The sequence below is a fragment of the Microtus oregoni genome, unplaced genomic scaffold (assembly GCF_018167655.1).
Source record: "Microtus oregoni isolate MIOR12 unplaced genomic scaffold, Mior012 000044F_ref0000062, whole genome shotgun sequence".
Taxonomy (NCBI): Eukaryota; Metazoa; Chordata; class Mammalia; order Rodentia; family Cricetidae; genus Microtus; species Microtus oregoni.
Genome location: NW_024543218.1, coordinates 1,821,675 through 1,834,793, shown reverse-complemented (window position 1 = coordinate 1,834,793; position 13,119 = coordinate 1,821,675).

The following is a 13,119-nucleotide window of genomic DNA, read 5'->3' as shown; positions in this document are numbered from 1 at the left end:
GCATCGCAACTGATCAATAGGGCTACCTGATTCCATGTAAGTAATCTCAGTTGAAGGAGGAAAGCTCTCACCCTCAGGCACACCTCTCACTTCCTGCACTGTCTCCACCAGCTTCAAAGTTGGTCAATGAGTTCAACTCTTATACCAATGCCTCTTCATTTCTAAGTCCCCAATAAAAGCCAGAATGATTAGCAGACACTAATTAACTGCTCTATTTTTCTTTCTCACTGACTAGTGCAGGACACACCTGGAAGGAGTTGCAGGACTGTCTTCCCAGAACTGGCAACAGAGGCAGGATTAGGTGTTCAAAATAATTCTCAATTACATAGCAAGAGGCAAGCCTAAAGTATAGGAGACATTGTTCTACATAGAAATCAACATAACTTGAAAGAAATGAAATGAAACTCTCAATGACTTAGAAACATTGGAGAACAGAAACAAATAGAGATAAGAGAAGCAATAAACTTAAAGAAAGTATTTGAAACTTATGCCAAAAAGTGATTTTTAAAGTGATGATAATAATGCACTTTTAGCTGGGCAGTGGTGGTACACGCTTTTAATCCCAGCACTCAGAAGCAGAAGCAGGCGTATCTTTGTGAGTTTGAGGTCAGCCTGGTCTACAAGAGCTAGTTCCAGGGCAGGCTACAAAGCTACAGAGAAAGCCTCTCTCAATACACCAAACAATGCACTTTTGAGATTAAATAAAATTTTCTATATTGACTTTTAAAAAAAGTAGGCTAAGAGAGACTTACATACATTTAATCTACATGGGAAGTATAAAGTATAAAAAGACAAGATCTCCTGAATAAATTGGGTACATGGGGACCTTGGGAGAGGGTTGAAGATGGGAGTGGAGAGGGAGGAAGTGAAGCATTGAAAATTGTAGAGATCAGTAAATTTCAATTTAAAAAAAAATATCGATCATATCTGCAGAGGATAGTTCCCTAATTGCAAATTCAATGTTCCTTGACTCAAGATAACCTTCCTAATCTGGACACCCATACAATCTGGTCTGTGTTCATCACATGACATTAATTTACACATGCTGGACTATTACAAACCTCTCCTGCTACCATGGTCAGGCCCTTTTTCATAGTGGTGGCTCCAACAGCTGATTGCCTATGCTGTGCCCCCTGTAGTGCACACAATAATCTATTCTTCCTATTGTGGTCTGAGGACAGAAGAAATGCTCCATATGCAAATTCTTTTTCTGTGACTGCATTGACAGTCAACTACATGGCTCAAATGCATTATTTTATTTTATTTTAATGTATTGGTTTTGTTTGAGACAGGGTATCGCTTTAGCTTTGGTGCATGTCCAGGAACTAGTTCCTGTAGACTCTGCGTGCACCACTACTGCCAGGCAAATACATAATTTTAAAACTGTGAATTGGTACAGTCATTTAAGAACTTTGAAGGTGTAATATAGAGGACTCTCAAGGTTGCCCAGGAAAGCAACAGACAGGGACCAAGGCCACCTGAGTCAACATAACAGAAGTTGTCTCAGAAACAATATTTCTATTGGGATGGAAATGCAGCTCTTCTAGAATTAATATGACTTTCTACTGAGAAATCACAAAACACATTTAGAAGATTAATAAACAAAAGTCTCAGCCTGGCAATGGTGGCGCACGCCTTTAATCCCAGCACTCGGGAGGCAGAGGCAGGCGGATCTCTGTGAGTTTGAGACCAGCCTGGTCTACAAGAGCTAGTTCCAGGACAGGCTCCAAAGCCACAGAGAAACCCTGTCTCGAAAAACCAAAAAAAAAAAAAAAAGAAAAGAAAATTCTCTTTAATGATCTCTGTCCAATGCTCAAGGGGAGCTAGGTTAGACAGATTTTGCATTCAATATATGCTGTTATCCATAAGTATCCCTTAAGATAATGATCCAGATTATAGTTTGAACAATTGAAATAGAAACAGGCAACTTGTCACTCTAAATATTTAGGCAAAAGTATTCTCAGAATATTCTCTTAAGTATGCCAATGACATGTTACAGCAGGTCATTCTTAACTGACAGGGTTCTAAGGTGAAGATCATGAGGGAGGAGAAAAACTGGACTGGACGAGTAAAAGATAAAAAAGATAGGGTGGGGAGATGTTGCAGAAGATATATCCCATACCTAGTAAGATTCTGAAGAAAAATAGCATCTTAGTTGGGCAGTGGTGGGGCACTCCTTTAATCCCTGAACTCGGGGATTTTTCGAGATGGGGATTTCTCAGTAGCTTTGGAGCCTGTCCTGGAACTCCTGTAGACCAGACTGGCCTTGAACTCAAAGAAATTCACCAGCCTCTGCCTCCAGAGTGCTGGAATTAAAGGCGTGCACCACCACTGCCTGGCAACGACTTTTTATTTTGAAATCAGTGCTGGCTTCTTTGAAATAGTTTGGAGTCAAATATCTGAACAATCTGAACAGTGTATACCTGGGCATTCTAATCTCTACCAGGCCTAATTAGCATATACTTGAAGTCTGGTGTTTTAGATGCAGTTCTCCCTCTGCTAAATTCTACTTTGTGAGACTAATTATTTTTTAAGCATTGGTCAATCTATTGTATCACCAATTCTACTCTTCAACATTTTGGTACAGTAGTGGAAAGCTACACAACACGTGAGATGCCTTTGATAACCTCCACAAATTTAAATATAAATTCAGATTATACTTAAATCTTAAATGCAAAGTGCTAGATATCGAGAAGATATTGGAGAATCTAGGCTTCTCTGAGTTTGGCAACTTGGCCATGAATGCATGAACCATGTTGAACTTGACTAGGAAAGTGTATTTACACACAACTTCCTGCTCCCAATACTCTAAGGAGATGAAGCCACAGAACAAAGTTATTCAGAGGCCTGCCCCTAGGTTCAGGAGTTAGCAGGGACCATGAGGAAGTTCACATACAGGGAATATGGCGACAGGTTCCCACCCAGACCCATGGAGAAAACACTATAGTGTTTTCCGCACCTCACCCTCTGCTCCTCCACATCAGGAGACAGCATTCCCTCACTCACCATGTTGTGCTTCTCCATTTTGCCAAAGTTCTCAGCGCACCGTCTCCCTGCAACAGCAACTGAACCCAGGAACAGGAATCCACGGGCACCAGCTCCTCTCCAAAGCCAAGACTGAAGATGGCTGCCAGGAAGAGGCCTGCACTGCTTCTGACTGGCAGGTCACCTGGAGTACATGATTGGCTAGTGAGTCCTGAGTGACAAGAGTACCTCCCATCGGGATATAGTGTGCTTAAAGAGACAGAATACTGGTTCCTGTGCAATCCATTCCCCCTAATAGAGAACTTCTCCAGATCTGAGAATATATATATTTCAATAGCACTTTCCCAAGGCTACTAAAGCAATCAATGTCATCTTTTTGCACTCCTAGGAATGTTCCCTTTTTCTTCCAGCACACTATGTGACTTGTATGGTACACTGTGCTAGGTGGGTGGCGTAATTTCCTCTTCGACAGAGGTAAGGATGCCTAGAATACTAACAATTAAAGAGAGTTTTAAAGTTACAAAATGAAATATTTGTTCTGTGTCTTCATTCTCAGGTCAGATGAACTGAAGTTACTTTTTACATGGTTTTCACAGGGATTTTATACAACAGAAAAGAGAAAAGCAGGAACCAGATCTCGATCTAGATGATTGGTCTTTCCCCCATCAGAAAGCTGGATAATTGTTCCATTGCTTTATGGGTTTTGTTCCTTGAATTCGAAGCAAACTCCGGGCAAATGAATAATAATAAAAAGAGTAGTGGTCATAGAAATTTGAGTATGTAGAGAATAATGGAGCTAGAAAGAATGTCTTCATGAGCACTGTTGTTAGCCAGCACATATCCCTCCATAGTCAGGTGAATAAAATATACAACTGCAGTATTCAAGATTCTCTACATCAACAGGACTGGTAGAATGAATCTCAATATGTATGTAAAAAGTGGGCTTATTAGAATGTCTCACAAGCTGTTGTCCAGGTAACTTAAGAATAGCTGCCTACCAAAAGCAATTGAAGAATCCAATAGCTTGCTTCTCAGCCTTTTGTCTAAGGTCATGTGAAGAATCTTGTAGTTGTTCTGCCCACAAGGCTCTGTGACTCAGCTGGTTTTAAGTATTCATCAAAATTACAATGCAGTGGGCTCTAATACTAGTAAAGGAATGAGCTTGGTAGCCAGAGCTAAAGCACAGAGGCAAAAAAGATACTTTTCTTCTTCAAAATACTTTATATGTGACTGCTGCTACCAGAATGTAAGATGCTGATTAAGTTGGGCCATAGTCTTTGTTGGATTCAGTTGTTTTTGTGTGTGTGATTTCAAGACAGGATTTTTCTGTGTGGTTGTAGAACTCATTCTGTAGGCCAGACTGGTCTCAAACTAGAAAATCCCACTACCTCTGCTCAAGAGTGATGGTGATAGGACTGTGCACAGATATGGGTGGGAGAGATGGCTCACTGGTTAATTGTGAACAAAAACCAAGCAGCTTAAAGTGAGTCCTAGCATCTCAAATTATACAGACTAATGGAGGATTTTCCCATTTCAAAAACCTTTAAGTAAAATCTCTCTCAGGTATAATCAATTCTTTGTGTATCAGATAATCCCAGAGGTAGTCAGTTTTAACTACCAAAAATAGCCAGACATTTCAACAACCAAGACAGAAAAAATGATAAAAAAAAAAAAAATCTTGCCTGCAGGAGGCACAAAGAGTGTGGAAGTTGTTGGGGTTTTTTTTGTTTTTGTTTTTGTTTTTGTTTTTTTTTTTGGTTTTCTGAGACAGGGTTTCTCTGTGGCTTTGGAGCCTGTCCTGGAACTAGCTCTTGTAGACCAGGCTAGTCTCGAATTCACAGAGATCCGCCTGCCTCTGCCTCCCAAATGCTGGGATTAAAGGCGTGAGCCACCACCGTCCGGATTGGAGTTGTTTTCAAAACAGTATTGTTCCTCAACAAATGAAGCGTGGAGATTTTATGTAGGGAGTCTGAACATGCTCATGTATCATCTCCCTTTCCTTAAGCATGCTCAGTTAACAAGTCCACTTCTAACCATAATCACAATGTAAAAGCAGAGACATTTATGGACATTCTTAAATCAAAATCATGTAGGAACAAATGTAAATTAGATAAATGATGGAAAGAAATGCCTCTGGTATGTTCATACTGTACCATAAGGTCTTGCTTGAAATTCAAGTAGATGACACTGTGAAAAGTCGACTATCAATCTTGATGCTTATTCTAAAAGATAACTTTATCAAAACCATAATTTTCACAAACACAAAAAAATAGAGAACACAAAATCAGAAAACTTCAAGGAAAAGTCACCTAACAGCCCTGTATACAGTGCTTCTGGAGGAACAGTTATAATGATCTCTATTAATCTCTGAGAAGGCTGACTAGGTGGAAGACCACAGCCACTACACAGTCTACAAACAAAAATTTACACAACCCAGGAAAATAAGAAACCTGAATAACATCCAAAAAAGGAGAACTGGAGAATTGGAACAATATTACCTCTTAAATTCATTCCAAATATCTGTTGCTGCTGCCCAGAAAAACATTTGCTAAAATAAATATACTCAAATATGCAAGCACATATTATTAATTCAATTCACTGGGAAAAACCGAACATTTGACGGTAGGTCACCGAAATTACTTGGCACAAGTGAGAAATGTTAAGTCTGGAACATACCCCACAGGCTCTGACATTCATCACCGCACCCTCTGGATGAGGAGTTGCATTAGCCTGGACTACAAATCCCAGCATTCCAGGTACAACCCCCTCAGTGAGGGGTCAGGACCTCTCCAACAGTGTATTTAGGTGTGATCCTAGAGGAGAAACACTTAGTTCCCAGTTTGCATGGGCTCCTCCCTCTCGCCACCCCCCCCTCGTCCTGTCTCCCAACATGGGATCGGTCATCAGAGGGCTCTGTACTTAATAAAATGGTAAGCATTTTGATTTGGATTCATTTTACCTAATTGGACTATGGGCTAGGATTTTTTTCTTAACATGAAGGAAACAGAGCACACAACAAATACTCTTAGGAGTGTATTAGAAGGGATGTGCACAGGCCTGGGAAGTCAGTGTGCAGAGAGGGAGGAAGATGGCTCATCCAGCTTTTACAAGCTGTCTGGTGTATGCACACAGGGGTTGACAAGGCTACATCATATGCAGATGATAGGGCTCATGCAAGTAGTGAAGGGCTTAGCTGAGTAATATGTGGATCATGCAGGAGGGAGCCTTTAACATCCCTGGGTGCCTGAGGGCCTGTCTGTCCCTACATGACCCCTAGAACCTAGGAGTATCAAATATATGTGGCTTAAATCATTATCATGAGCTGGGTATTTCTGGATCTATCAAGTTACAAAGTAGGACATATACAGCTGCAACCTGCTATCAAATGGAAGTAGTATATTACAGATCAGGACCAAGGAGGTCCTGAAGACACAAGGAAGGTTCATGACACAAGGAAGGTTCACTTCCAATGGTTTCTACTCCTGTTACTATGCATTCTGTTGTCAATAATACACCTATAGTCTATTCCCTATGATTGGTTGAATGAGAAAGAGATGACTAGGCCCTGGCTGATGGTTCAATACATCATGCAGGAACCACTCAGAATTAGACAGTTGCAGGATTACAATCCCTGGCTGAGACAACCCTGAAAGATGCTTGTGAAAAGAAATGTTCCCAGTGGGCAGAAAATCAAACAATACACATTTGAATGTGGTTTATTTGGAAGGAGAGATGGTCTAATCTACAACTAGCAATGAACTGATTGATGGACTTTATCCAGTGGTTTTACTGGATGCTGAGAGATTAGTAAAGAGCATGATTAGAAAATTGGTGATTGAAGACATCTGAGGAAGGAGAATGTGAAGAACCTCTGTGAAAGGGAAAGGAGTATAAAGACCTTTGTATTCCTTATAAATGCTGATCAAAATGTTCATTCAGCTGAGGAGGAGTTCAAAACTCATTGAGACACATTGACTCTTCCATGTACAATCAGCCTCTTTTCCCATTTATTCATGTCAGTGTCCAATGGGCCCATGACCATAGTGGCCACATTGCCAAAATGGGAGATAGGCATGGGTTCAAGAACATGGACTTGAACTCATCATGGCTGACTTGGCTACAGTTTTGCTGAGTTGTCATATTACGCATTAGCACAGACCAAAACTTAGCCCCATATATGACACCATTACTAGAGTGACCAGCCACCAACCTACTGGCAGGTTGACTACACTGGAAAACTTCCTCTGTGAAAAGGACATTTGGGCTTCAAATGCTCTTAAACCAACAGACTAGAGAAAGAATAACAACTTTAGGCAAGGTGATATATCCAGATTAGCATGGGGAAATTGGATTGCTCTTCACAATAGAGACAAGAAAGATAATATGTCCAGAATGCAGGAGATCTTTCAGGGCATCCCCTTGTCATACCAGGGCTTGCCATTAAGACAAATGAGAAACAAAAGCAGTATAATCCAGTAAGTATGACAAACGTCACATGCCCATCAGGAATGAAGGCATGGGTCATTTCTCTAGGAAAAGACCCAAGACCTTGTGAAGTGCTTGCAGAAGTTGGGAGAAATACAGAATGGGCAGCAGAGTGTGGCAGTTCAAAATACCATCTAATGTCACGTGACTATTCCCGCAATGAGAACTTTAACTGATATGAGTGCTTCTGTTGTATTTTGTTGACAATGTATTTGTAAAGTTATTTCTATGTCCTTTAAATTTCCTTATCATATGTTGTAACATCAATTAAGAGAATATTTGTGGGGGCTGGAGAGATGGCTCAGTGGTTAAGAGCATTGCCTGCTCTTCCAAAGGTTCTGAGTTCAATTCCCAGCAACCACATGGTGGCTCACAACCATCTATAATGAGGTCTGGTGCCCTCTTCTGGACTGCAGACATACATACAGATAGACTATTGTATACATAATAAATAAATAAATATTTTAAAAAAAGAGAATATTTGTGGTTATCAGAACTTTGAGATACTAGAATGATATCCTCCATGAGACCTTGCCAATATTCTAAATATATAATCATTTGTATTTGACATAATTATGTTATGTTTAGTCATAATTACAACCTGGTTATTGATTTTCATTTGGAAATTAATAAGGTGATATGATTGTATGTCATGTTGACAATGATTTGATTATGACAGTTGTTCTTGGTTTTCAACTGTATTATATCAGGAATGAACTACAATTCAAAACTGGAGGGCACAGTTCTGATCTGTACCTTAAGGGAGGAGGACCACAGGCCAATGATCCAAATAGTAAGGATGAATGACACTCAACGTTGATCTAGACCTTGAAGCTAGAAGGCACAACTTCATTTTGTGTCACACCATGCTGGAAGGACAATGGAAGAAGAAAGATGGGGTATTATTTCTCTCTACCAGGGAGCCTTGAGTGCCAGCCTCAGTACCCCCAGAATGCTTAGAATTGGATGTGTACAACAGGCAAGTATCTGAGTGTAAAAGTTAAACTGAAGTACATTACCACTGCATCTTCTTTATTTTTCATGTAAGGGGAGAGAAATAAAGTGAAGAAGGGAAAAAAAAGAAAAGAAAAGAAGAAGGAGGAGGAGGTGAAGGGGAAGAAGGAGAAGGGGAAGGGGAAGGGAATCAAGGGGAAGGGGAACAAGGGGAAGAGACTAAGAGGAAGGAAAAGGAGAAGGAAGGAGAGTAAGTGGAAGAAGTAGAAGTAGTGAGGAGAAGAAGAGTAAGAGTAAGGGCTGGTCTCCATGAGGTTTCTAGTCTTTACAGACACAGTTGGAATATTCCCCAAGCAAGAACAATGATAATAGGCATATCAGAATGACAAAAACAGGTAGAACCAGACAAAGCAGTACTCCTGAACAGGTGACCTGAGCCAGGAAAGAAAGAGCCAGCAGTCAAGGGGAATACCTGACATTCCAAACCATTAGATAAAGTTAATAAACTTGCCTAAATCCTGGATTCACCCATTCTCCTTATCTAATCTCTTTGTGATAACCAGTTTTGGGACTGCCCAGATTTGTTTTTTAGTAAAGGTGGGGCATGCTGTCTTACTGCTCAATGCCTGCCTTCTATAGAAATTTCTATGTGGTCTGTTAGAGGGTAAATTTGTGGGACTGACAAATGTCAATTTGACTGTTAGAAAAAGGAATGAATGTTATCACTCTAAAGCCCACTGGTGTGGGGAAGCAAAGTCACACCATTGTGCTGCAGAAGTCACACTGCTGAGGTGTTTGGGGAAGAATCATGGCTCCACAAAGTTAACACAGGTACGACAGTGACTTTTCCAAAAGAGAAGTGTTTCCGCAGCTCAGCAAAATAGGCTGTTCCATGTTTGGGTGGATGTATTCACTTCCTGTGGATCTGCCTAGTGCTCTGTCACATGTGCATTTCCTGTATAGTCATGGGGTCTTCAACATCTCTGCATTCCCTTACCTCGTCAGCACAGTATTCCTTCATTGTCATTGAAGTCTACTTCTTTGGGATTCCAGCATATACACAAAACAGCTGAGAAACCCGGTCTTGTGGGTCTGAGGTAGATTCCTGAACCTTCCTTTCACTGACAGCCATTTTTGGACTGCACTCTGAAAGTTATTCCCCCAAAAATCTTCATATGATCACAGATGATAGATAGATAGATAGATAGATAGATAGATAGATAGATAGATAGATGGTAGATAGGTAGGTAGATAGACAGACAGACAGACAGACAGAAAGACAGACAGACAGATAGATAGATGAATGGAGAGGGATTTGGTCCATAAGTCTATGACTCTAGAGAACCCTAACTAATATACTGTAATTTTTAGTCAATTAAATTTTTAAACTTTAAGTTTCTAATTTTTCAATTTATACTCTGTTGGACTAGAAGCCCAATCATTAGGGAGTAGTTGCTCCAGACACCACTCACAAAGCCTCAATTGATATAAAAGCAAGAGGATTTTATTCTGTCATGACAGGACCCTTCAAGTTCGGGATATGAAGGACATCTGATAGCTGTTACGGTCCATCTTTTAAAGCAAAAAGCCACAGACACAAGGGGGGAACCTGTAGGTTGTTTTCCACCTTATTGGATTGGCTTATTCAAAGGGTTACTAGCAGTGATTGGTCTATTCCAGGGCAGGAGAATAGCTGCGTGGTCAGGTGATAAGGGAGAGCATCTCTGTGGTCTTCCTGACCTTGTTCTAGGGACTAAATCAACATATCAGGAACTGAGTCAACATCTGTGGGTTGTCTTTGCCTCAATTCCGAGAGTGGAGTTATGTTTGAAGATTATTAACAAGGACATAGGAAGATAAACAGTTCAGCAAGTGTGTGTGGGGGTGACTGTCCCATTTCCAAGAGTGAGTGTAAGGTTTTAGAAGAATGTCTTAGGGTTGCATTTAGGCTTAGAAATGCATTTAGAATCTTTCATTCCCTTCTCTTGTTTTGTCAAATCCCAATCTTGGGATTTTCTGAGGTCTCTCTTGAGAGCCTGATATTGTTGAGTCAGTACTAAAACTTGGGTAATATTGAGTTGTTCACAAATGAACATCAGGAGTTGGTATTTTCTACAGACCTGGGACTCGAAAGAATCTAGCTGGGGTTTTTAGGGCGGGAGCTGGGAAATGGCAGGGCCTTAGGGCTTGGTGTTGTGCTAAGGGCCCCTGCAGGAGGGGGCTAGTTCAGCTCCCCCCACCTTGTCAAGTTTGCTTACATCCCCTCCCCCCAGACAAATATATCAGTCATAATGTCTACATGTAGGGAAGAGTCCTGGGGAGAGTTCATTTGGTATTTTTTTAAGAGTTCTTAGTTTAGCTTTGGGTGTGCTGAAGCTTTTATCTGGAGGGTCCTGGGTCGTCCTGTGGAGGTGTCAGCATTATGTGAGATGTGTTGATCCAAATCACAATGTCATCTACTTTGAGAGCAGTGGTTGTCATAAGGAGTATGGTGTAGGGTCCCTTCCAGGAAGGTTTAAGGCTCTGGGACTGATGGCTCCAGACATATATGGAATCACCAATGGATGATCTCTGGGTGTCTGGACTGGTAGCCAGCAGCCAGAGGCTTCCACACTGGGCTTGGATGATCAGGAGGGCTTTAGGTGGGCAGATAACAGTCTGGGAAAACAGCATCAGGATTATATACCTCATTTGCCTTAGTGAGCAGTAGCAGCCCTCACATAGGATCTCATAAGTAGTGAGTTTAAATAGCCCAGGGGTGTTTTGAAGCCAGAACAGGACAGAGGGATGGAGGTCTATCCAGTCATTTTGCCAGTCTCTAGGGCCAATTTTTGTTAATTTGTAAAAATTTTCTTTTAGAATTTTATTTATCTTATCTATCTGACATGACCTTTGGGGTTGGTAAGCACAATTTCCAATTGATGCCCATTGTCTTGGCCACGCCCTGACTTACCTGGGCATCAAAGGCAGGTCTATTATTGGACATGATTACCTTGGGCATTCCAAACCTCGGGAAGATTTCTTTTATGATCTTCTTAGCCATTACATTGGCTGGCCCAGTCCAGGTCAATGTATGATGGCTATATTCTTTTTTTTTTTTTTTAATATTTATTTATTTATTTATTTATTATGTATACAATATTCTGTCTATGTGTATGCCTGAAGGCCAGAAGAGGGCATCAGACCCCATTACAGATGGTTGTGAGCCACCATGTGGTTGCTGGGAATTGAACTCAGGACCTTTGGAAGAGCAGGCAATGCTCTTAACCTCTGAGCTATCTCTCCAGCCCCGATAGCTATATTCTTTGGCAACTGTGTGGAATGGAGGAGGCTCAAAATAATTTCCGCAGATGTCAACAGTCCTCTTTGTCTGTATATTGCTCCATGTATGTGGGTAGTGGCAAAAGCATACCTGCCGTCAGCGTAGACATTCCCTCTACCATCTGTAGAGCTTGTATCAAAGCCACAAGTTCTGCTTTCTGGTCGGGCCAATGTCCCTTCAGGGAGATTACTGGCCCAGATCATTTGCTTCCTGTCCACCATTGCTGCCCCCCACCTTCCGCTTACCTTCAGTCTTGTATACCTGCTTGGCTCAGACCCCCAGCCTTGTGCCCCAGGCAAGCTTCGCCATCATTTCCGGCTCTGCCTGGCACAGCTCAGTCTGCCATTCTGCCAGTCACATGTCCTTTCTGCAGATGCTGGTAGGATCCATAGTCCATCGGTGTGAGCAGGGCACAGGAGCAGCAGCCCAGTGCAGGAGGGCACCTGTGGTAGCATTGGGAGTGCTCTATCACAGTCTGACATGTGTGAGGGGAGCGAGACTGCAGGGTGAGCAGCCAGGGCTCACGCAGGCTTTAGGGCAAGCATGGCACCAAGGCACTTGCTAGGAGGCTAGAATTTCTCTGGTGGTGTGGCAGGGGGAGGTGGTCATCCTCGTGAGGAGGGTGTGGTGGAGGTTGAGGCAGACAAGCAGCCTGCATCTCCTACAGATCTGAAAACAGCAGGGAAAGCAAAGTCCCTCGTTTGGTCAACAAAAGGCTTTGATAATACATTTAGGGGAGATCAGGGAGGAATGAGTCATTTATTTGTTCTTGTCCCAAATTTATAGTTCGTAAGGTGTCCATTTTGTTCAACAGTTGTTTTAGCACAGAGTGGTCAGTTCCTGTGTCCCTTAGAAAATCTATAGAGGAATCTAATTCCTTTTTCTTGCCATAAGCACATTGGCCTTTTTCCAGGGAGTGCCTCTGTCCATCTTCATTTGTCTTTGATCTTCTGTTGCCCAGGCTCCCTATCTGTCTGAGTCCTGTCTTTTTTTTCTAGTCAAATTTCTTTCTTGCTTATGATCCCTCTGTTTTTTTTCTTTTCTCTGCCTCCCGCCTTTCTCTTTCACTTCCCTCCTCTCTCTCTTTCGCTACATTTTCTCTGTCTCTCGTTTAACATTTTCTCTGTCTCCCCAAATTCTGCAAGGTATAATCTTGCAACCTATCTACTTGCTGTAACTTTCTCCTTATATCTGATGCTGACTGTCCTATGAAGGTCATGGCTACCACTGCCTGCTGACCTTTAGTGGCTGGGTAAAATGCCTGTAAACCTCCAGTGAACATTTAAGAAACACAGATTGATTTTTAACTTGCCCCTGAAGAACCTCTTTTACCTTGGCCAAACTAGTGGGGTGCCTTGCCCCTGATATTTGCC